We start from the raw sequence: 23,216 nt of genomic DNA on the forward strand, positions 1-23,216 counted from the left end.
GAATATTCGACATAAGGGATGATGATCTGGTTGTGCAGCAGACGAATCTCGAAAGGGTGGGCAACCCGCAAGAATTCCGCGCCCTCAGATCATCTGCCGAGGGAGGAAAGGACGCCCAATGCTATCGACGCTGTGGGTGTATCGCACCCATTTTTACCACCTCAATAAGCGTATCCCACTTACAGGCACACCTTCATCACGTGGTCATAAACGACATATTCTTGAGGTCGCCCACTCAAACGTACATCACGGCTCAGACCAACAAGGGCGACACCCTCCTCTGTGTATTGGTAAACCGGGAGTTTTCAATCACACCATGCTGTGATACCGACGCCACTGGTGACGTCGTTGACTCAGCAAAGACGAAGACGATGAAGTGGTTCTACACCAGAAAGCCGTCCCTTTGCCTCTTCAGTTTTTCCTAGTTTACGATATTATCGTGAGGGCAGTCTCCCTTTTCTGTGACGGTTCTCATGTCTAGTGCGTATACGTCACTTATTCTTCAGAGCTAAGGATTAGCTGAGATTCAGCGCTTTCCTGTGTTCCTCCTTCGACTGAGTTACTCGTCTCCTTTCGGTTAGTTATGCGTCGGCAATACATCTTCGCACAATGACAAAGTGATGGAGCTAATACATAATGCCAATATCGTCCTGTCAGCGTGATACACCACCTGAAAGAAGACATTCATGCTGTGAAAACTTTTGCTGCTATCACTTCAGTCCTGGAACTGTGAACGAAACAGTAAAATCGCGTTCAATGCAGTTGGACCGGAGGAAGTTGGGGGAATCACTGCAACTGTTTGCCTCGAGTTGCATACCTCTACAGTGCAATAAATGTGGTAAAATAAGGGAGAGAGAGAAAGAAGTACAAGTGATGAGCACGTATGATTTAAAGTGAATGCGGCCAACTCAAGCCACGTGTGCTCGGGCCTGAGGTTTCTGAGTATGCAGTTGCATCTGTATTCGTTGACAGCGTAGGACGCAATAATTTAATTTTCAACTTCAAGAATGTATTAAAAGACTGATCCTAAAATGCAAGCCAGGGGTAAAAAATATGCTGTAGATTGCAAGAAACGGGCTATGATTAACTAGACGAAGTAGGCCACAAGATGAAGCTCACGCTACCATGGCTATCTTGATCAAAGATACCATGGACCTGATACGAATGACCTTGGGCTACGTAACAAATCAAACGGCATCGAGTAAACATCTAATTAATGGTGGCAATGTGTACCCAACGCCATGGCTGGTTATATCTAACGAAGATACTAGCCATATTTTGTACAAAAAAAAGGAATTAAAATACGTTAGCACTGTACATCGTCCTCTAATTAATTTCACCAACGGAAGTTGGTCTGCCACTGAGCCTATGTTCACGGGTTAGATTCTTGGGCGTGCTGGCCGTATTTCGACGGAGATAAAATGCGAGGAAACCAAATGGTTAAAGTGACACTGATACCTCTATTATATTCTGCCAGCGGAACATTTAAAGAAGTAAGAATACATTAGCTTTCTTCATGCCGCTAGCATTAATTCAATGTTATGATGTGTAGCTAACCGTACCAGAGCGAGCGTCACCACGGCGCTAACTCTGCCCAATTCATTTGCCTCCCCCCCCCAAGCCCCCAGAAAAAAAGCTCACCTCTCCTTCACGAGAAGTTTCTCTCCATGAAACCATGCCATGCTGTTTTTATACCTTCATTAGGGGCGTACCTTTACAGTCGAGCATGTACTGGCCAGAACGTTTATTGCGTTGTGCTTGTGTTTAATACTGAATAAAAGACGTTCTAAACAGTAGCACTAACCAAAAAAGAAATAGATGACTGAAAATTCCGAAAACATGGCCTTAAACTAGAGTAAATTTTAACAGGGTGGCTGGCATCACAATCAAGAGAGAGAGAGAAAAAGAGAGAGAAAGAGGAATACAAACGGAAAGGCAGGGAGGACAACTAGGCAGCCCCCGGTATGCTACCCTGCTCGTGGGAAGGGGAACGGAGGGAGAGATAGAAAGGGGAGAGAACAAAGGGAGAGGATCACTTTTCCACATGCCCGTTGGCCACTATTTGCAGGGTACACAGGGCACACACTGATAGTTCACAACCTTGCACTCAGTCCTGAGTCCTTCAAGAACTTGAAAAGTGCCTTTAAAGCCGTCCTCTGCGATGAAGGCTTATTCCAAGGACCCAGAATCTTGGGTTCAGTCATGGGCCGAGGATCTCAACAACGGAGTGTTGCAGCCAGAAGTGCACGGTCACGCAAAAACCGAGGGCAGTTACAAACAAGTTGTTCTATATTTTCGTCGCGCTTACAGATCTCACACGCAGGAGAGTGTGCCATTGCGATTAAGTAGGCCTTTGTGAACGCCACTCACAGTCGCAGGCGACACAACAGCGTAGCATCACAATGGGAGAGGCCGGACGGAGGACCGAGTTGAAGTAAGGGGTCTAGGCGGTACAGACGGCATGTGGAGTTGCCAGGAGAAGAAAATGACACTAAAATCTCATTTCGTCCAAGCATTCGCAGATGTCTTGCTGCGCCGGCTTTTGTCAACGGTATCTGGACCGTGTTGGCACTGCCGTGAGCCGCTCGAGCTGCAGCGTCAGCTGCGTCGTTTCCGACAATGCCAGTGTGTCGCGGTATCCACTGGAAGACGATGTCATGACCCTCTTCCTGCGCCTGGTGCTGGAGATGTCTTAATTCAGCTACGAGTTGATCGTGATCGCCATCGCGTAAAGCAAAATTAAGACATTGTAGGGCTGCTTCTGAGTCGCAGAACATAGCCCATTTGTGGGGTGTTTGGCACCGATGTACTGCACAGCCGCACGAAGAGCGGCCAATTCTGACCCGGTGAAGGTTGCCCGATTCAAAGTTTGCTGGATAATACTGGTCTGTCGCGCAGGAATGACCACGGCGTAGGTTGAACTTTTACCTAAGACCGAACCATCTGTATGCACATGAGTGCGGTCACTATATACGGCGTGGAGTAGGTAGAGTTTTAACTGTTTAATGGCCGGTGCCGATAAGTTCGATTTTTTTTTGTTATACCCGGATTTGTAAGGCGCACGCATAGCTCCCGCAGACACCACAGCGCAGAGGTAGGCCGGGCCGCCGGGGTGAACTGTGATGGGATGGACGACTGTTGGGCTGCTATAACCTTTGAAAACGCTGCGTGTGGTCTTTGATTCGCCACTGACACAAGGTGGTGCTGCGGAATCCTTGTTAGATGCCGTATGTGGATCGGCAGGGTGTCGAGGGTTATATACGTCGAGAGTGGGTAGTGCTGGGAGAAAACGAGCGCGAATGCCAGAAAATGCCTTGGAAACGCCCCTCACTTTTTGAAGACCCGCCCGTGCATTAATCAAGATTCACTCTAATAAACAAAGGAACGAGCACACAGCCACCCTTGTACGCAGCAGCGCGCATCAGTTCGTCCGAACTATTTCAACTGTCCGCAGGGAAAATCACTGACGACGAAGTGATCGACAGCATTACGGCGTACGCTCGAATGTGAACATCTTCGACGGGATTGCGTATTGTTGGGTTAATCATCAAGGAGACTGAGTATTCCTTCGGAACCAAAGGCTGAAAAGAAAAGCACCCTATTTCAGGACCCCCTCAGCGCATTCTTCAGGGACAACTGAATGGCCTGCACTCAACAGGCAGCCCGCCTCCCATCCCAGTCGTTGCCATGAACGTAGTCTGTTCCCATAGGCTGAGGGCAGAGGTGCGAGAGCCCTGTTTATCGCCAATGACGTACGCCCGTACAGTCGTCCACACACTTGTCTGGAGCGCTCGTCGTCGCGCTATGCTGAGAATTTATGACAACTGCTGCTGCCCGGTGGGTACGATACAGCTTTCAAAGACGTGAGCAGTTGCACACGATCCATGAGAATGTGCATGCACGATAAGGCTTTGTTTCGGGTCTTTGACCGCTCTTGAATAACACAAGTGTACTCCCCCGTGCACCGTTCGAGAACTGTAGTACATAGTACCATTAGTAGCTATGCAGCGCTGTAGAACAAGGGCGATGGAAAGAAACACGTACCGAGTGGAGTCTAGCCGCTCCGCTGTTCACATTTGTTTTAATCGCGCTTTTACTGCAGCGATAGCAAGAAGACGCTAGAGTAATCTGTGATGCATTCTGCAGGACGACTCTAGCGTCTTTTATTGCGAAGCAATACTGCTTTAGGTCGCACTTCAGCCCGTTCCGTGGCGAGGCGGTGGTAGGCACCATTGACCTTTAGCGTGACCTCGCTGCGTGACGTCACACCACGTGACCTAGAGTGACGTCACACCAGCTGTGTAAAAACGGGGCCCTATCTCACGCCGTCGCGAGGCGAGGCGGTAGCCACCAACGGCGGCCTAACTCCCGCTCCTCTCACCAGGGGCGCTACGGTCAGATTGACGTCACGCCAGCTGTATAAAACAGCTCCGCTCCTCTCGCCAAGGCAGTCATACAGCCAGATGTTACGATGGTGCCTACGAACAAGGCAGCTCGGCAGAATGCAAAGAGGAAGCATCAGCGAGCTACGGAGACGGAAGAAGAACGACTTTCTAAGCGGCGTGCCCAGTATGCAGCTCGGCGACAACGTGCAACCTCCTCTGTGGAAACAGCAGAAGCAAAGGAAGAAATTATGCCCGACAGTGAGTCTCCTTCTACCAGTTCAGAACGCGACTAAACGGCAGAGGCGTGTCCAAGAAACCCCGGAACAGCGGCTCGAGAAGGAACGTGCGTTTCGAGAGAAGGAAAACGAGAAGCGAAGAAAACAGCGTGCACAAGAAACACCCCAGCAGAGACAAGAGCGTTCGAAGAAAAGACAGGAGAAATCTCTCACCAAGGCTGGCCCTACTTCGCAATCACCAGGCTTAACCAAGCTAAGCCACGGCCGTTTTTTTTTTTTTACCAGCGAGGTAAAAGTGCGATAAAAAGACATTCGAACAGCGGAGCGCGTAGGTGCTGCTTTGTTCGCGTTTCTTTCTATCGCGATATAATAGCATGCAGTACTTATGAGCACTGCTATAGTTCTCAAGGTATTGTTGCAAGAACTGCGCTTTACAACCGAGTAACCATCCGGTACTGACTGCTGAAGTCAATTGCCTCTCGCCATTTTTATTTTTAAATTCATGCGTCTAGCGAAGACATGGGGCTCCCAGAGGTCATACTCAAGGTCGATTCTTGCGGGCGAGCTTTGTTTTTATCTGCGAGTTCATGCTCGGCTAGAGCTTATTGAAACACGCGGCGCGGTTGCAGTAAAATTCACGTACCTGTAAACTGGAAATTAAAAAAGGAAAACAAAACCCAGCTCACAGAGGGCGTCTATTTTGTAAAACCTTTGCCAGATGGTTTCGTCAGCTGGAAATAACAGCGGCTACATTGGACGAACGGCCAACATCGGCACAAACATGCATAACCTACTGCTGAGCACAGTTCAGCGCTGGATTAAGTGGGGTGGGGGCTAAGGGGGCTGCAGCCCAGGGCCTCGCCCCGGACAGTAAGAGAAGGGGGCGCATTTATTCTAACCTGCTTAGTATATGGAACCATGTGAAACGGAACTTCGAGCGACATGTATGAAGAGAGAAAACCAGAACGACCAGACGGGGCCCCCCGCCTAATGTAACAGCATGCGTTTAGCCTGATCATTTGGGGAGAGTTTGTCGAGCAGCAAAAACAGGAATCCCCCGCCACCCCGCCGGGGCCCTCTTTCTTACGAAGCGATGTGCGTTTGCTTGGAAGAGTTTTCGTGGTTCCCTGTCAGTCCGTCTGTCCAGTGCTGTCTGGAGAGGAGGGGCAAGCGGGAAACACCTAAAATATGTAATGTGGGATGAGGACTTAAATATCCCTTGCCCCTCGTCACCACCACGCCACCCTCCACCTCTCAAATAGTTCCGCCGCTGTCCTTCTCATAGACAGGATGTGCTTCAGTACCCAACAGTGCCTCCCATTCGACTTTTCTTTACCGTGATGGCAATTTGGGCGGGGGAGGATGAGTCCGATAACAGGTGATGATGAGTCTGATGGCAGGGTCTAGGCAGGAAAAGAAAGAAGACGTCACACGTGCTTTTTTCCGCGTGCCGTGGGGCACGGAATGTTCATTGTTCGGGCTAGGGTTGTGGAAGAGTGAAGGGGGAAGTTGGAGAGCTGGACACAAAGGCCTGTCTCCAGGGCCCGTTACTGCCTAGTGGCTGCGCACCCTCGCGCGCGCTCGACGGAAAAAGTAGGTCAGACTGGCCGCCGAACATTCCAGAAAGAAGTAGAAACAGATGACTCAGAGGCGACGGAGGGTGCGCAACTTCGCCCGTGCAAGGAGTCGCCCTCTCCCCTTCGTTCTCGCGCTTGGAGTCGACGGGGCGAAAGGAAAATCGAGAACCTCCCAGAACAGACGATTGCTCCTAGCCAATAGGAAGACTAGACCGGAACAGGAGAAGGAGTGAGTTTGTACGGAGAAGGAAGGAATTTGTACAAGGAACTCTATGCGTATGTGAACGCTTGCTTTGGCGCTAGTAACAGACAGACGCGGCGCGCGTGTATGAAAGGAAGTTGATCGCGGGCTGCGATTCAGCTCCGAGCCGCCGGTTAAGCTTGCTTAAGCCCGCGCGCTGAGGAGCTCCCGAGGGACGCACCACTCTCGTCCAGCCATGGACCATCCAGGCAGCATGCGCCAGTCATCGAGACGGCCAGAGCGACGCGACAGGTCTCGTCGCTCTGAAGAAGTGCCCGGTGCGGTGAACAATTAGCATCCATTCATGCGAAAATTCTCGGTCGGAAGCATCAAAGTGGTGCGTCTAAACGAAAGGCGAAGTTAAAAAGAGAAGAGCGTATGATCGCTCTGCCCAGAGTCCGTGTCAAACTCCCAATAGTACCGACTGTGCTTCTGTGGAGGACTTGCCAACTCCATCACCACGGTTTCCTGGCAAGAAGCAAGGTTTGACTCACCTTGGTTGTCTGGATCCTGTGAAAACGGTGTCAACCTCGGTCGTCCATATTTCTGAGCAGCCGACGCTAACCGAGCCCTGCCCTGTTCCTGAGTCAGCAACGTCTGTGCTATTCGGCCGGGCCCCTGCCACCGAGCTCCAGCAGGTGTCTAGTCCGCCACGCCCAATTTCTACTACTGCTGATCAACAGGTGCCAAACCTCCCCGATGGGCCTCCTTCTACTGACGAGCGCCAGGAAACAACACTCCAAGAACCGACTCACTTGTTACCTGTTAGTTTGGCTTCAAATAATCATGTTCCTACCCACAAAGTGTGCCTCGAGAGGACGAATGAGACGGCTTTTCGTTGCGGCAACAGAGAAGTACAGACACCCCCGCAGCAAGAGGTACGTTGCGAGATTCTCCGAAGTGACCCTGCTAAGTGGCCAGACGTTATTGCTACCAGCTTTCGGAGTGTATGCCTTGAGAAAGGGCCGTTGTATTTTCAAAATCGGGCAGAAAATTTTCCGTCTTCTGAAAGGCAATACAAAACTCTGAAACGCTATATGTAACCTCATCTTTTCGTGCGAAAGGCTGTAAACGGGGAGGCCTACAAGCGACACTGGTTAATGTACTCGGAGTCCAAAGGTTCCGTTTACTGTTTCATGAGCAAACTATTTTCTATTTAAAGCAACCCCTGTGCTTTCACCACGCACGGCTTTTCTGATTGGAAATGAGCAGAAGAAAAGGTTTGCGCACATGAAAATAGCGTCGAGCACTGGAACTGCGCGGCAGCATGGCTCGCCCGCTCTAACTCGAGCAGCACAACTGACAAGGAGCTGGTTAAGCATCTTGTCACTGAGACCGCTTACTGGACAGAGGTGTTGAAGCGCGTAGTCATTGTAGTTAAGCTTCAAGCTGAGCGCAGCCTAGCGTCTAGGGGCAGTGAGATTTTTGGCTCACCGAGAAATGGCAATTATATGGGAGTGCTTGAGGCCAATGCCAAGTTTGATCCCTTTCTAGGGAAGCACATCAAATGCTAAGGGAACAAAGGAAAAGGTCACCCATCGTATCTGTCAAAAAACATTTGTGATTAATTTATCGAGCATATGGCAAAGGTTGTCAAAGGAACGCCTCGTTGACGAAGTGAAACGCGCTAAATACTTATCTTTAATTGATGATTCGACTCTAGACCTTACTCACGTTGATCAGCTGTCAGTTCTTTTACGATGTTATTTAAATGGGAAAATGTACGAACGCTTCCTTGGATTTGTTCCAATCGAATCGCATACCGGCTTGTATCTTTTCGATACCGTGATGTCCCTCTTGACGACCAATGGCATCTCAATTGATGATTGTAGGGGCCAAGCTTATGATAATGCGAGTAATATGTCAGGAAAATACAAAGGACTGCAAGCTCAAATCAAACACCTGAAAGAATTGGCAGTCTACGTCCCGTGTGCTGGTCATTCACCGAACTTAGTTGACGCGTGTAGCTTTGACAGTTGCCTTGAGGCAGTCAAATTTTTCAGTGTAATTCAGAGACTGTATGTGGTCTTTGCTGCCTCACCTAAGCGATGGAGGTATTTTTTGGACAGCATGGGCGGAACTGGCCAGCAGCTTGTTTTGAAAAGTCTCTCTGAGACCAGGTGGTCAAGACACGCTGAATCATGTAAGGCCATTCTGAAAATTTTCAGTGCAGTCTTGTGTCGCCTTGAAGCTATATCAAAGAACGAGGAAGAAAACGGTGACACTAGGAACGAAGCGCACTCTCTCTTCAAGAAAATTACAAAACTAGAGACTGCATTCACGGCGCTTTTCTGGAGAGAAATCTTGGTGCGCTTTGACAAAACGAGCGTAGCACTTCAGAAACCAGGCCTAGACATTTCAACTGCTGTAGACCTGCTGAGCTCTCTAGAAGGCTTTGTTAATTTTTTGCGACCTCTCTTTGATACCTTCGAAGAGAGAGCATGCACGCTAAGTACCAATCAATGTTATCAGGATGAGAACGAGCGTGTCGTTTTGAGTAAGCACCCGGAAAGAAAAAGCGATAGTGCGCTACAAGGTAGAAAAAAGTTTATCGTAGAGACCTACAATGATGTACTTGACAGTCTAGGTTCTGCTTTGCCCGTGCGAAAGGCTGCCTACACTAAACTCTGCGAAGGGTTCGGATTATTAAAATTGCTGACAGAAGTTATGAGCGAGGCCTTCCTGGCACAGAAGGCTGAGAAGTTGGTGAAAACGTGCAAAAACGATTTGGAGCCAGCATTTACCGCTGAAATCGTTCAGTTTCGAACTTTCTGCGCAACTCTTTGTGCCAGGACACGAGTCCCCTGGGAATAATGAAGTTGCTGCACGAAAGAAAGCTTATTGATGTGTTTCCGAACCTTTCTATTGCTTTGCGAATGTACTTAACAATCTGTGAGACCGAACGATCGTTTTACAAGTTGTAGCTGATAAAAAATCGCCTTCGTTCGAGCCTCCTTGACGACAAGGTGAACTCACTTGCTATCATGTTCATTGAAAGTTACCTCCTCCGCGACCTATCCTTCGAACAGACTATACCTGATTTCGCGAAAGCGAAGGCACGAAAGATGTCATTTTAAAAGAGAACTGTTTGCGCTATACATGAATAGTTCCAATAAGTTCGTTGTGTCGCCTCGCAGCCTCCACGTTGAAAATGAAACGCTTAACAGTGTAATTCAAGATATGCATGTCTTCGTTGTTCGTCTCTTGTTTGTTCTTCTTGTAATATTTAGCGTGCTTATAAAGGACTGTATTTTTCTTGTTTTTGATAGTGCCACGTTTATTTGCTGTCCTTGCTTGTCTTACCTTTAACGAAAATATTTTCAAATAATGTTTTGTGTGGCGTCCTCAGTCAAGGACTCCGATATAGCTTCTGCTATCCTGAGGGCATGCGCGATCAGCCGCTGCTTATCGCCCAGGATATAGAAGGATAGAGAAGCTTCCCAAGAAGGGGTAGTGGCGCGGCAGTAAGGTTGGTTACAGGTGGTTGCCGGGGGGTTTAGGGCACTCCCACATCGAGTGGTATAGAGTGGGTTGGGTGCCGTTGCATTGCAGGCAGTGAGACGGGTATAGTGACGGGAAGAAGGTGTACTTGTGGTGGAGCTTAGAGAAGGAGTTCATCTGGCTGGCACCACGCTGTGTCGTCTGCTCTTGATGGGGGTGGGTAGAATGGCGGAAGTGTTCTCTGTCGGAGTGTTTAGATTTCGAAGATGTGCGAGTATTGGAGTCGTTATACCGGTAGAACGTCGTTGAGGCGTGACCGCCCGTCGCCTGGAGCCCGTCCTGTAAGTTCTCGGGCGAGCGCGTGTGCGCGTTTGGAGTGCCCTGCGTCTTAGAGCTATGTTGCTTCTCTTGATATGCTGCTGGGTAGCTATGAAACTAGATGGTGCTCTGCTGCTGAAAGAACGCCTCACAGCCTTTGAGCTGAGAAGACGTTCCAAAAAAAGAAGCAAAGGCGTACAGCTTCATTTTGAGTCTACAGTACCAGACAAAAAAAAAAAAAAGAAGCGAGCAGTTGAGTTTTCTTGAAAATATAAAATAGACATGAACTTTTTGAATAGACCCGAGTTACTCCTCAAATGACCACATACATGATGCGCCAGAGATGCCGGTTCCTGATATTTACATACTGTAATACGTAAATAGAAGAAGTCCTCGTCCGGGATAGAAAGCAGCTAGCAAATATCCCGGCTATTGATTTTAATAAAATTCAAGTCACCTTGATATCTGCAACGCATTTCTTCATGTTTAAATCTTTGCACGGCTACCATCCTATAAGACTGTGTTTTCCTGCAGAACAGGAATAAGTTATGCTAAGAATCTGTGAACCTAACAGACCCAAGTTCAATCTCTTCGTTGCTGCGCAAAATTCATGATGTCACACTATTACTCGCATCATTATCTATCGTTTACGGACTCGATCATCAATATAAGAAGCTCCAGGATGGCAAGTATTTCAACCACACACTCCCAAACCGTATTCCGCATGCCACAGTGTATGTATGCGCGAGTGGAGCCCGTTTTCAGCAGCTCTTAACAGAGAAGTAAAAAGTCAACTTAAGAAAACATCATCTCGTCAATCATGTTTTGCTTTCATTTGGGGTGTGCTGAATGTTAGATAAGTTTGTAGAAAGTGGTCGTATACAGCATGAACTAAGTTTCAGCGCGGTTGACTCTGGCTGCAATGTAATTTCGTGACATGCACAGGAAAAGAAAAATAATTATAATAATTAAGAGGAAGCAAAAAGATGTTTTCTTTTATGAGAAAATAAGCATGCCTGTATTATCAAATATTCTTGTTGGTGCTGTTTTCTCCTGAGCTCTATGGATGATTTATCTGTCTCAGGCGTGTGTAAACTTCTCATGCGCTTTACTTTTTACATGCCCATATTACAACGCATACAACATCGCACTGCAAGCGAGCTTCACTATTCTTCCCTTCAACTTTGGCAGCAAGGCTAAAATATATGTTAAACATAGTATTTTCTTACCGTAGGGACTGCGGATATCCCGAAGCAATAAAAACCAGCGCATTTGTTTCAAGCTGCGTATTTCGGTTCCAAATGCTCGGGTGAGTACCTTCTTCTATTGAAAGAAAGAGATCAATTGGTCATGACATGCACGCAGCTAGGAATTTTTTCAAGGAGGGTACCAAGGAAATTTTTCGTATCCGGGAGCTGGGGAGGGAGCTGCGCGATGCAAGTAGGCAAGGGCACTGCTCGGAGAACTGAGAATTAAGGAGAAGGACCCGATTCATAAAATGATCAAGTTACCGCACGCTAATCACAGCTTTGTATATAAAGGTGACATCAGAAATGTAAATGAATAAACATACGCAACCGAGTAAATTACATGACACACTCTAATATCTAGGAATACAATGCGTTTGAAGACGCAACTATAAACAGTGTAGTAAATATTCGAAGGCAATCGAGCTGACCGTTCATCGCTCATCACTAGGAAGGGAGATTCGATTTCGATCGCTTGATCCCAGGTATATTGTTCACCGCTAACCTTTATCTCCTTGTCTGCCCCGGTTACTAGCCTGAAAATAAATCACCCCCGATGGAATGAACTACACTAGTATGTTAGTTTGGGTTGCAGCTTGCATATCGCCACTGTGCTGAAATAAATGAACTTCAATGTCCATCTCAGCATATTCGACAGGAAACATGGCTTCTGTTTTGGCTTTTTTTAGGGCGATCGTTGCGCCACCAGTGGCCGGTTGCATTGCTGAAGCGGTCGCATTTAGAAACGGAAGCATGGTGATGTTCGCTATTCTTCTCTCGTGGGTAAGCTTAAGTTCGTCAATAATATGCTCATCACAAACTTTCCAAGACAGAAATTATCAAATCTGCTGAAAATACGGGGCAAATCTTCGTCGTCTTTTAGCTGCTTGTCTCCTCTGACACAATTTCAAAAGTTTGATTTCACCACACCAGCCAGTATACTCTTAAGAAAGAGCAATAGAGAAGAGGTTCGGACTATTTGGTGCCACAGAATTAGGGGTACGCAGCTTTTATGAACACGTTGTGCATTCCTTATGAAAGTTAAAAAAATACTCCTGCTGCCGAATTGCAGTTGGACTGACACGCCAAATATTTCAATTTTCTTCCGTTCAATTAAGAATTTTTATAAAATATTTGTGTATCTGAGTCACATTTAGGGCCATCGGTAAGAAATGTATCATTTAAACACAAATCTAACATGGCTTCTAACAAAAGAATATCAAGCCATGAACATTTGGGAGACCTTAATGTCATTGTACTTTTTTCTTCTTCGCCGTGGCCACTTGTCACTTTCATAAGCTAAGAAATTGGCAATGCTACATCAACGGACTACTTGTATAGAGCTCTGTTAGGGAACTAAGCCACTTTACTTTTGACTGCATAAAATTATCATTCAAAGCCAAAGTATTTAAGTAGACATTATGCATAAGTCTTAAATACAGAGGTATATATGTAACGAGAATCTAATTATGTAAAGCATAAAACGAGAAATAAGGTCGTGTTCAACTTTCAAAGGGGTTCATGTAGATGTCAATAATTCAGGATGCCCTGACGTTTACATGGAATCATTTTAGTATTAAACACAACCATTTCCCTCGTTTTCTGAACTACAGATTAGGTTACGGTCCTTGAATATAGGAGCTTTGGAGTGTTCGCTCCAATGCATAGCGTACGTTTTCGGTTCTCTTGGAGCTGCCTTTCACTTTCGGGCTCTGGATGGGTGCACTGTGCAGAAACAAGAAAAAACAGGCTTCCTGACTTAGCAGAATACGCCGACGGCCTTCGCGATAGCATCCCAGCTCCACTTGTCATCCAGAGCAAATGCTGTCATGAACGTTCAATCGGAAGCGCACGGCAATAGTAGCCTCCACGACGCAAACCTACAGCCGCACTGTCACGGAACATTCGCCTTCAAAAATTCAAAAGTATCCGAAGCAACGCCAGGGGTCCTAGTTCTGTTTAGTTCTCTTTCTAGAAATCAAGCTGTCCAAGGATTATAACGTTCTTAAGTCGTCCTTGCTTATAAGCGCAGCTGTACTAAGAGCTCCTGTTGCCGCCTTCATCTTCCAGTGCGTTGCCTCCACTTTGTCTGACTGCTCCACTGCCGCGTACTTCCTGAACCGCAGTTAGAAGTCGGACGAAGAAAAAGTGTTCGAGCATGCACGTGCAATCCGGCGATAGTAGACAGATCATGAGTGTCTACATCTTTTTAAACACCGAACGGTTGGTAAGCCTGGCTCTCCAACATTTTTCTGGACGTCACAGAAACCCAGGGAACATGCAGTAGGGTAACGACCAGGCCCAGAAGATGAAGCAGGGCGCGGCGTGGCGGTACCAGTTGGGCCGTGAAGTGTCTTGCTACGCTGTAGACGTTCACGAAAGTGCTCATGATGGGTGGGAATCTAAAGGATGCGAAGAGAGTTGGTGAAAGCAGTGTCAAGGCGCCAGACAGATAATAAGAAGCTTCTGCCTTTATCTAGGATGAGCGACGGGTGTCGCCTAGCTTTCAATGAGTACAACTCCTAAGGTGCCTTCGAATCTGTGCCGATAGACATGCGGAAAAGATGCTTGTGCGCCCTTTCGGTCAGTGCCAGTACTTAGCGGGTAAGCTCCGCATATGTACAACAGATGGCAGCACTTTGACACGTCTGGAGTGGTTGCAAATGAGTCCGAACAATGGCGCCTCCTTCTCTTAAAGGCTGCGTTCCAATACTCTAGACGTCTAACAAGACGTCTAGTGTGACGTCTAGGAAGCAGTCTACATGTCCATGTATTGGAACTTGTCTACTGCTCACGCCGCCTCGCGGCATAATAATGCAACTAAAGCATATGAACGGTTGTACTACTATTTTTCACAAACTGAGCAATAACGATAATTAAAAACGTGTTTTCAACAAGTTTACACATTTCTTCTGCAATGACTTTGCGCGTAAACCGGACTGGTGGATGTGCCTATCGGTCAGTCTACTTGTAGCAGACGGGGCCGCTCTCCGAAGACGACGCTAAAGAGATATACGATTATTCTTTTATTATTGATGCTAAACTGTACATGCTCCTCGAACGTGCTCGTCCAGACGGTCCTGTAAACATAAAAAAGAATACGAAAGACTGTAATCCATATGCGCGAAATGCGATACGGCTAATATACACTGCAACAGGAAAACACATACGTGACATTAAACCTGCTGTCTGCCGTACGTGGCACTCGGAGACAGCGAGACACCTAAATACAGCAGCGATCTTTAATCCTGCAAAGACTAAAATCAATTCGCAACATACCGGTGTATTTGTACTGAGAGTGTAGAGATAAAAATGAATGCACGCGAAAGAGTTGATGCAACTAATAGAGCAACAGAAGAACACATTTGTTAACCGTCACGCCAGCCGTCTTAACGCCCGTCGAGGAAACCAACGACAGCGACGAGTATTCTCTAAAATCAAGATGCTAATTAAGATCCGGCATCGTCAGATGCCGGATCACGTAAGCAGACCTACAGCGTCCGCTGCTGTAGCAAAGCTCTCAACTGCACGATTTTCTCCTGCGTGATTCACTGCTAGGAATCGCACGTCCACGAAGATTAATTAGCCACTAGTTTGCGTACCAAATAACATAATGGAATGACTCACATTTTTCCTTTCCTATACTCCGTGTACAGTCCGACGCCCGCAAGAGCACGACTCGCTCATCCGCGTACATCAGCTCCGCCATCTTTAGACAGCAAGTTAGCCTGCATTGATGCGGACTTCGGCGAAGCAGTCTTATGAGACTGCTTCGCCGAGAAATGGAACGCGTCCCAAGATGGCGGCTGTCCGGCTAGACGCTTAAGTAGCCGTCTACTTGGGAGTATTGGAACGCAGCCAAAGAAACGAGCGTTTCCTTTTTGCTCCTGTTTTGTTTACTTGCCTGATTACGATCAATAAATTCGAAACGCAAAAACAAACGTTTTCCTATGCATGTTGAAAGTTGTTTGAAAGTGGCACTCCCAACAGATGACTACCTGCTGAGTTTTTCTGTTGCTCGATCTCCATTTTGCTGACCCCCCCCCCCCCCCCCCCACACACACACACTATATATATATATATATATATATATATATATATATAACCGACTAGCAGCAAAACTGGGCTACGTCTTATATAACATTCGGAAAGAGATGTGTTGTCGCCATTTCCGCACCCTTATTCTATTCTCGGTCTCTTGTTGTTGTTCCCCTCACAAAATGGCACATACCCACTAGGGGAATTGGCCATAACCAGGCGGTGACTATTTAAATTGCAGATTGCATTGGCAAGCGTGGGATGACCTAAGAAAAATTGTGTAACTCTGTTTCCTCGGTCTCTTCTTCATTCTCTAGCTCTTTTTCTTTCTTCTGACTGTTTTTTGTTGTTGTGCAAGTTGGCCTGCCTTCAGTCTTCTCGCCATATTTGATCCCTTTCGACATAGGGTGGCCCACACAGCCACCCCCGGAGAGAAACCTAGGCGGGCAACCTTGGTCACGTGACCTTCTGGGGTGATCACAAGCTGCCCACCGGATTGGGAGCAAACTGACCGTACTGGCGTGTGGCAGTTAAATTAACGGTTGACCGCGAGAGGTTGCTCGGGAAGAGCAACTTGGGTCGCACATGACCCACCCGTCGCAGCACCTGCCATCGCAGGGCAGTGGCGCATCCCTTAACCGCTGCACCATTGCTCAAAGAGTGGTACGACGACTCCCAGGGACATATGAATGTAAAGTTGAGAATGACCATTTCCGCATGTATGGGCAAGAACTAATTAACCCTATCGCCTCATGTTCTTAAGGCGGAGCCCAAGTGTGCCCTCAAGACTATTTTTCTTTTAATTAGTTTCAGCCCGTTATGGGACAGCCCATTTTATTTTTCAATCATCTTTTCCCAGCCCCAACTAGCATTTATTTGTTTGCTAAGCTACGCGTGTACTGATTCCCGAGTACAGTAAGGAAGAACAATAAAGATCAAATATTCAGGATAGTGTCACATGATAAGCCACGCATTTTTACACTTCACTTCTGGTCCGCGCCTTGTCGTCTACCGCAACATTCCGGGAGCGCAAACAGGCAGAAAATTAGAGGATAATGGCATTCCTGCACAGAACTCATCCTTGCCAAAATTAATGCTTCCGTTCAAAAGAACAGATTCCAATGTTTTAAGTACCTTAAAGGGTTTCTGCTTACTCCGCCCTACGTTTCATGAAAGCCGCTCTCAGCACGTAATGGGAATAATATATAGATTCATCAATTATCAATATGTATATAAGCAACATTTTTGCGATACATAGATTCAAGGTATAAGAATGGAACTTTACCAGTTTTCCCCACGACAGGAGATTTTCTGCTGGGGCAAAAAAAATGGTGGTAGCATTTATTATTGTTTTAAATTAATAATATAAAACCGATAGGCTAATTTTCGCGCCTTTTGCCAAAATAGATATATTTATAAGTAAACAAACGGATCCAGAGCGCCACACGATGGCAAACATTAAGTCTTTGGTTTCACCAATCTGTGGCATACCGCTTATTTTTAATTCTCTGCTCACGTTACGCGAAACTCTGTACGTCAGCTCTCGAGGTGCTTGTGAGCCTGCATTCTCAGCTGTAGCGAGCTGTGAGGCCAACTGACTGGGCTGGCCGGCAGCTGGTGAACACACTACCCGTGTACGGTTAGTAGACCTCGTGGCGTAACAGAGATGCTAGAGCAAACCTCGTGGATCACCTGCAAACAAAATTTCCCGATGAGTTAGCCATCTGCAGAATTCCGACGTGCACTCCTACACGCAGCCATAACACGCATTCATTCCGATCGAAGTGTTTAGGGCAAATGACGCCAAAACATGCGTTTTCTAAATCGGCATGCGTCCGCTACCTTTCGTTCCTAACCGTTGAGGAAATAAAGACGACCTGTTCTTTTTTACCCAGAAATTCTTTTAGAGCAGCGCGGCTTGAGCGACACAAATGATCCACCCCGAATGGTTTGCTCTGCTGCAGCGCCAGTGTAGACGTGTTTTGTCAGCTCTTCGTTCGTGGCCCGTGCAAAGAGGAAGCAACAAAAATATTCTGCTGACGTAAGTACACGCGGCGTGCATTTATGACGCCCACAAACGCTCGTTCCTTCCTGTTTAGTGTAAAGAAGAGAGTGTAAAACCTCTACATGTCGCTACACGCCACCTATGTGCGCAGAGCTCATTTATCAGGCCTGCCAACTCGTAACGCAGACGGTACATTGCTCAAACAGTGATCCTCGGCGCTGAAAGTGATATCTTACTGCAAAGGAGCAGCTGTTTCCTCTCGGAAAGTAAGGGTCATGGTGTTCACCGTAGGTGCGACTGACAAAGAAGGGGAACTCCGCAAAGCTCATGGAAGTGTGTCGTCGATGGGGCAGGAAGACGCTGCACCGGGTAGCGAGCTTCGAGGAGAGGCGTTTCTTTCGGCCAAGAAGTCCTTACACTGGTTACGAAGTAGCCTGTGGGTTCTGCCCCTGACCATAACTCACATATGGCTGTCGGCCGGACATTCCTTGTTGCAACCTTTCTTTCCACCGCTGGTGAGTACTGATTGCCATTATGCAAAGTACGAAGTGCTGTCCCCTTTAATCCAAGAAGCATTTTTGTATGCACTCTCCTTTATGTTTTTTTTTTTTTGCGGAACGCAAGCTTAAGAGATCACATAGGTCGCCCAGATCAGCCTTCAAAGAGAACATCGAAATGGCTCCAACTAAAATTTGGTTTCCGGGGTCTTTTTAACCGCTAACGTAACGGGAAGGGTGGGCGTTTGGTCGGCCTCATAATGAATTAAACTAGGAAATCCGTAGGCTCAACCTGACCCATTCAGTCAATTATCCATAGCAGGTATCGAGTCGCGCGATTGGGTGAGCGGAAAGTTGGAACGGAAACCGGCACAGGTTTCACCCTTACTTCACCGTTCTGCGGCAAATTGCCAACCGCAATGTGATATCTCAGAGAAAGGCTGAAAGGTATGAAGAGTCGCACTGAAGTAAGAGTCTTGATTCACGGTGCAGACTTTTTAAGAAGGAACAGAGCGGTTGGAGGAGCGGAGGAACGGCGGGGCGCTTCCTAAGCACTCTTTCAATACAGGGACCACTGAGCTCCGTATAGGGCAGTGTAATTTTTTCACTGAGATGCGACCATTTTGTCCCGTATAGTCTTAACCAAAAAGATTGGGCGTCACTGTCGTAACTCAATAAAAGCTAGGAAGACTTCCACCACAATCCCACCGGGAAATTTAATTAAATTAGTGCATTCAGATAGTGGCACAATATCCAATTTAGCCACTGATTAATCAATGCCAGCACAGGCTCACCGCTGAAAATGGCCCAAGTGCATAGCTGGAATGCTGCAAATGCTGCAAGTGCAAGCAAGTGTGCGGAGAGTCGGAGCCGGAAGAAAGGGCACGCGTAGCGTAGTCACTAATACATCAAACATGCCAGTGAACACAGGGTGGACGTTATTGTTACAGGATAAGTCTTCACGAATAAGTGGCGTCTATGACATGTGACATTGTAGACTTTAGAAGGCACATTGTGCCTGTATGTGTGTGTTATGGTTCCACACTGTGCGCTAGATAGTAGGCCTCGAAGCTAGCACTGTCTCTGACACCAACGCTGCAAATCACTTTACTGTATTTACTTTATTTCTGACGGGAGTAGTACTTCTAGTAGTAAAATGTGTACACGTGTGGCTGTGATGTAAGTTGAAATTTCCCACTCAGTGATATAGCCTGGACTGCGGAGGAACGTAAATGGGCCCTATAGCTGATGGCGAAAAATTCCTTTTTGTGACTCGTACAGCAGCAGCTGCTGAAATCTGTGCAGTTTTTCCTCGTGTTTTTTCTAGGCAGCAGCGAAGGGCATTCCTGCATGAAAATATGGCTTCACGTTTTCAACGTTCAAGATCGCAGTGGTCATCGCTTCAGTCATTGCGGAAAGACTGGTATGGCTTTCAGTTATCATTTCGGCACACCATCTAGTGCAACCACTTGCTAGCATGCCAAGGTAAACATATTGTTGTCTGTAATGAAATAGTCTTCAGCAAAAACAAAAGTTTTCAAATATAGCCTTTAGCAGCGCTCAACGATCATTTAAATGCGTTGATAAAAAGTATTTTGAATAAATAGAGAGCAGAAATTATTGCCCTCCTCTTTTTGCTACTGTCCAGCTTTCAACTTCTTGAGAGTGGTGAACAAATATACCAGGGGAACAAGTTTCCAACTTTAAGGGCTAACGGTAGACGCACTGACAGACGCGTGAAGTCCTAGATTATATATGCAGAGCAATGCCATTTGTAAAAGCATATTGAGATGCCGTGCATTCTAGAACTCTCATATAAGAGTCATAAATACTCCTGCTTTGCCGCAGTTGGCAAGGACAGGGTTAATTGAAGACACATTGGAAATGATTTTGGTCGGCAGTGCGCGTAGTCGGGCTGATGATGATGACTCACTGCTCTCTGTTTCTTTCATATTCTTTTGCATTTCTGTAAAGCGTTCATAGCTTTCACCTAGTGTACATTAAACTAAGCCACGTATACTATATCAAGTCGTACAAGCACAAATCTTGTATTCGAAAATTTCCACTTGCTAAGGTGTTTCTAGCGAACCACAGTCACAAAGGCCGCGCACACAGTGCTCTGAACACTAAAAAGGTGCCTTACCGCCGGCCAGCATTTGGTTGTCATCCCACCATTCATTACGAGAGAAAATCCACACTGTTGTAGGCCAGTCGCGCCAATTTTATTTATTCGCTTAATTGCACTCCAGCGCATAAATTCGCATAATTGCAGGTTCTTGAAATATTTGAATGTGAATTCGCCATCTGAATACTAAAAGCGCTTCCCTGAATATAATTAACGACGCATGCAGTGTGGTCGAAATCGCATATGTTACGACAGTCAAAGTGTTTTTTTTTCTTTTAGCATTCTCGGTGGATCAGTGGTTATGACACTCGGTTGCTGACCCGAAAAACGCGGTTTGGTTCCTGGCCACGGCGTTAACATTTCGATGAAGGCGAAATTCTAGAGGCCCGTGTACTCTGCGATGTCAGTGCACGTTAAAGAATCCCAAGTGGTCGAAATTATCCGAAGGCCTCTATTATGGCGTCCCTTATAGCTTCAGTCGCTTTGTTACGGTAAAAAATTTATAAACCAATGCAAAGAAAACCTAAGTGCCTTCACTGTTTAGGTTGTACTACTTCTTCGCGACAGCACTAAGGCAGAGCTGGGATGATTCCGCTCCACATCTATTCTATATTTCTCCCTTTCAGCATCCATGACCAGCTCAAATGAAGCCACGCTAGCGCTATTAACGTGATCTGGCACTCGACGCGGTGCTGTGTAAGGACCAAATAGAATGACAGTGTAGAACAGGTTTAACATATGGGTCAAGATGTGCACTGACTGCCAGCTTCCATACCCTAGCCAGCTAGATGAACGGAACTGAAACAGCTACCACAGATAATTTAAGATATTTAAGCATATTTCCATTAAATTTCCGCTTTTTTACGTGCCGATGTTTCAAATTTGATGTCATTCTTATTGTCACCAATGCGATGCTAAGCATTGTTTTACGCCAGAAAAGCTAATGATTGCAGTCACGAGAATTCAAAACACGATTTCTCAAAAACAGCTCATGTTTACTCGGCCTTTATCAGCAATAGTGGGAAGGGTACTTAAAACTCTTCATCTTTTCTTTGACAAAATGCAGATAGCTTGGACGTCGGCCAAGACTGTGTACTTTATCGGACTGACAGGGTTTTTTTCTGGCCTGCATAAGCTTGTCGTGAGTAATATAAATCAAACTGGCCACTGGCCATTACCATCACATTCTCTTCTCACACGTATTCCTCTCTTCCTAAAACCTAAAGCTCTTCGTGCACTCTGACCGCGAGACCACTACACTGCTTCGCTGTTATACAGCTCTTAACATAAAAGCTATTTGTCATGGAGCAAGAAAGAGCACAAGACACATTTCGCTTCCATTCAACGCCAAAGTATTATTCGCTTTTCTGTGCCTTTTTCTCTTCATTTTCCAGCCTTCTTTAATGGTGCCCCACTGCAGAGGCCCTCTTTGGCGGGTCCATTGCAGCAGCAGCGCTAGCAGGCTTCATGGAAGGCCTATATGTTGTCACACTTAACGGAACGTGTACAAATGCCTTCAGCTACAACGCAGGGATAATAAATGCGAGCATACGGTATCTGTTGTACTCTCAGATAGCTAGACTTATTTATTTGAAAAAAAAAATATCAGTGCATGCAGCGTTCGTCTCTAGCTTGTGCGTTGAGAAGACTTTGCATTCTTTATATCAACGATAGCTAATATGAGCGCACAAGTTACTAGTCAATTGGATTGCGCAGCGGCTTTATAATTGTGCAGAACATTTTTGAGAGCTTTTTAGAGATTTCAATCGTGAGCTGATTAAATTAACATGCAATGTTCCTACAATGCCACTTGTCGACTAATCAGAAAGGAGACACACCTTTAGGAAACGAGTTGTGCCGGGACACTTCGCGCAGCTCTCATTTCATAGCACCACACTATTTCAATTACCCACATCAGAAAATACCAGTATAAAAACCAGGTTGCCCATTGAAAGCAGCACACCAATTTTTCAGGTGAATACATTGATGGAAAGCTGTCGGAGTTGACAATTAGAAATACTTTATGAAAATTTTGCATCATTTGAGTACATATTGTTGCAGCGTTGTTTTGTATACGCGCAATCGGGACTTAGTAGCGCCTCGTTCTTTTTTTGCCACTTTGTAAATGTACTTGCCAGCCCTCAGCGCGTTTTGAGCAACGCACCTGCGGGCACTTAAGTCTACCGGATCTTCTGGGCCAAAGAAATTATACTTTTGTCTAAGACAGGCACACAGTCATGTACAGCTGGTTTTTTAAGACGAACCCTCGGTTGCGTTCCAGCCTCAAAATCATCAGCGCTTTTATGCAGTCTAGTCAAGCCTTATCGTAATCTGGCTTAAGCTGTTAAGAGTTAGCAGTGGCAAATGTGAAGATATTTACCCCTATAGAGAGACGCCGAACTACACAACTGCAATGCATTATGTTTTCGACCTGTTCACGCGGGAAAAATAATCACTCTCGTGCTTAGGTAAACTACATTTGTCTAAAGAACAAAGCTAGCGAGGAACTGTAGTTCCCAATGTAGTTTTTCTCTATTTTTCATGTTCTGTACACAGCTTTTGTCAGACAGCTGAAGAAAGCGTGAATAACGTACATGATGCGCTTTTTCTTTTCTTGCAGGCGACAATAGACTGCATGTTTGGAATCGGTAGTATGCTTGGTTCAGTCATTGGGGGGGCACTTATTGATGTAAGTACTTTTATTTTCCATCGCAAGTACAGTGAACTTTCCTTCTTGAATAACAAGGGGAAGTAGATTTAAGTGTTTTCTTTCAACATCACTTTAACTAGCAGCCATACTTAATTTTGTGCTGAAATTTATGTTCTATTTCTATTGAAAACTTCCCGGTACGTGTGCATATTATTCCGGCTCATATTGTTAGTTGCTATAAACTGAACATGGTCTTTTAATCTATTCTGTCTATTAGGGTTTTGAATATAACCTTGAGAGAATATAGAGTGGGTGCTGCATTTATGAACGTGCAAAGTGAATGAGAGTTGCGAAAGTGGCAAATACCCTTGCATTACGTGCCATTCCTGCAGCCCCTATTTCGAGCTATTTATTTTGATTGGCAATATAGAGTTAGTGAACCATATTATATACGCC

General features: G+C 46.2%; 1 long non-coding RNA gene across 1 annotated transcript; it reads left to right on the forward strand.

The window, feature by feature from the left end:
* The first annotated feature begins 17,647 nt into the window (after positions 1 to 17,647).
* Positions 17,648 to 21,252, forward strand: LOC144098532 (uncharacterized). Its single transcript, XR_013307196.1, has 3 exons — positions 17,648 to 18,003; positions 19,313 to 19,408; positions 21,177 to 21,252. It is a non-coding gene; the product is annotated as an uncharacterized LOC144098532 (long non-coding RNA).
* The last annotated feature ends 1,964 nt before the right edge of the window (positions 21,253 to 23,216 follow it).

This window comes from Amblyomma americanum, chromosome 7 (genome assembly GCF_052857255.1).
Source record: "Amblyomma americanum isolate KBUSLIRL-KWMA chromosome 7, ASM5285725v1, whole genome shotgun sequence".
NCBI lineage: Eukaryota > Metazoa > Arthropoda > Arachnida > Ixodida > Ixodidae > Amblyomma > Amblyomma americanum.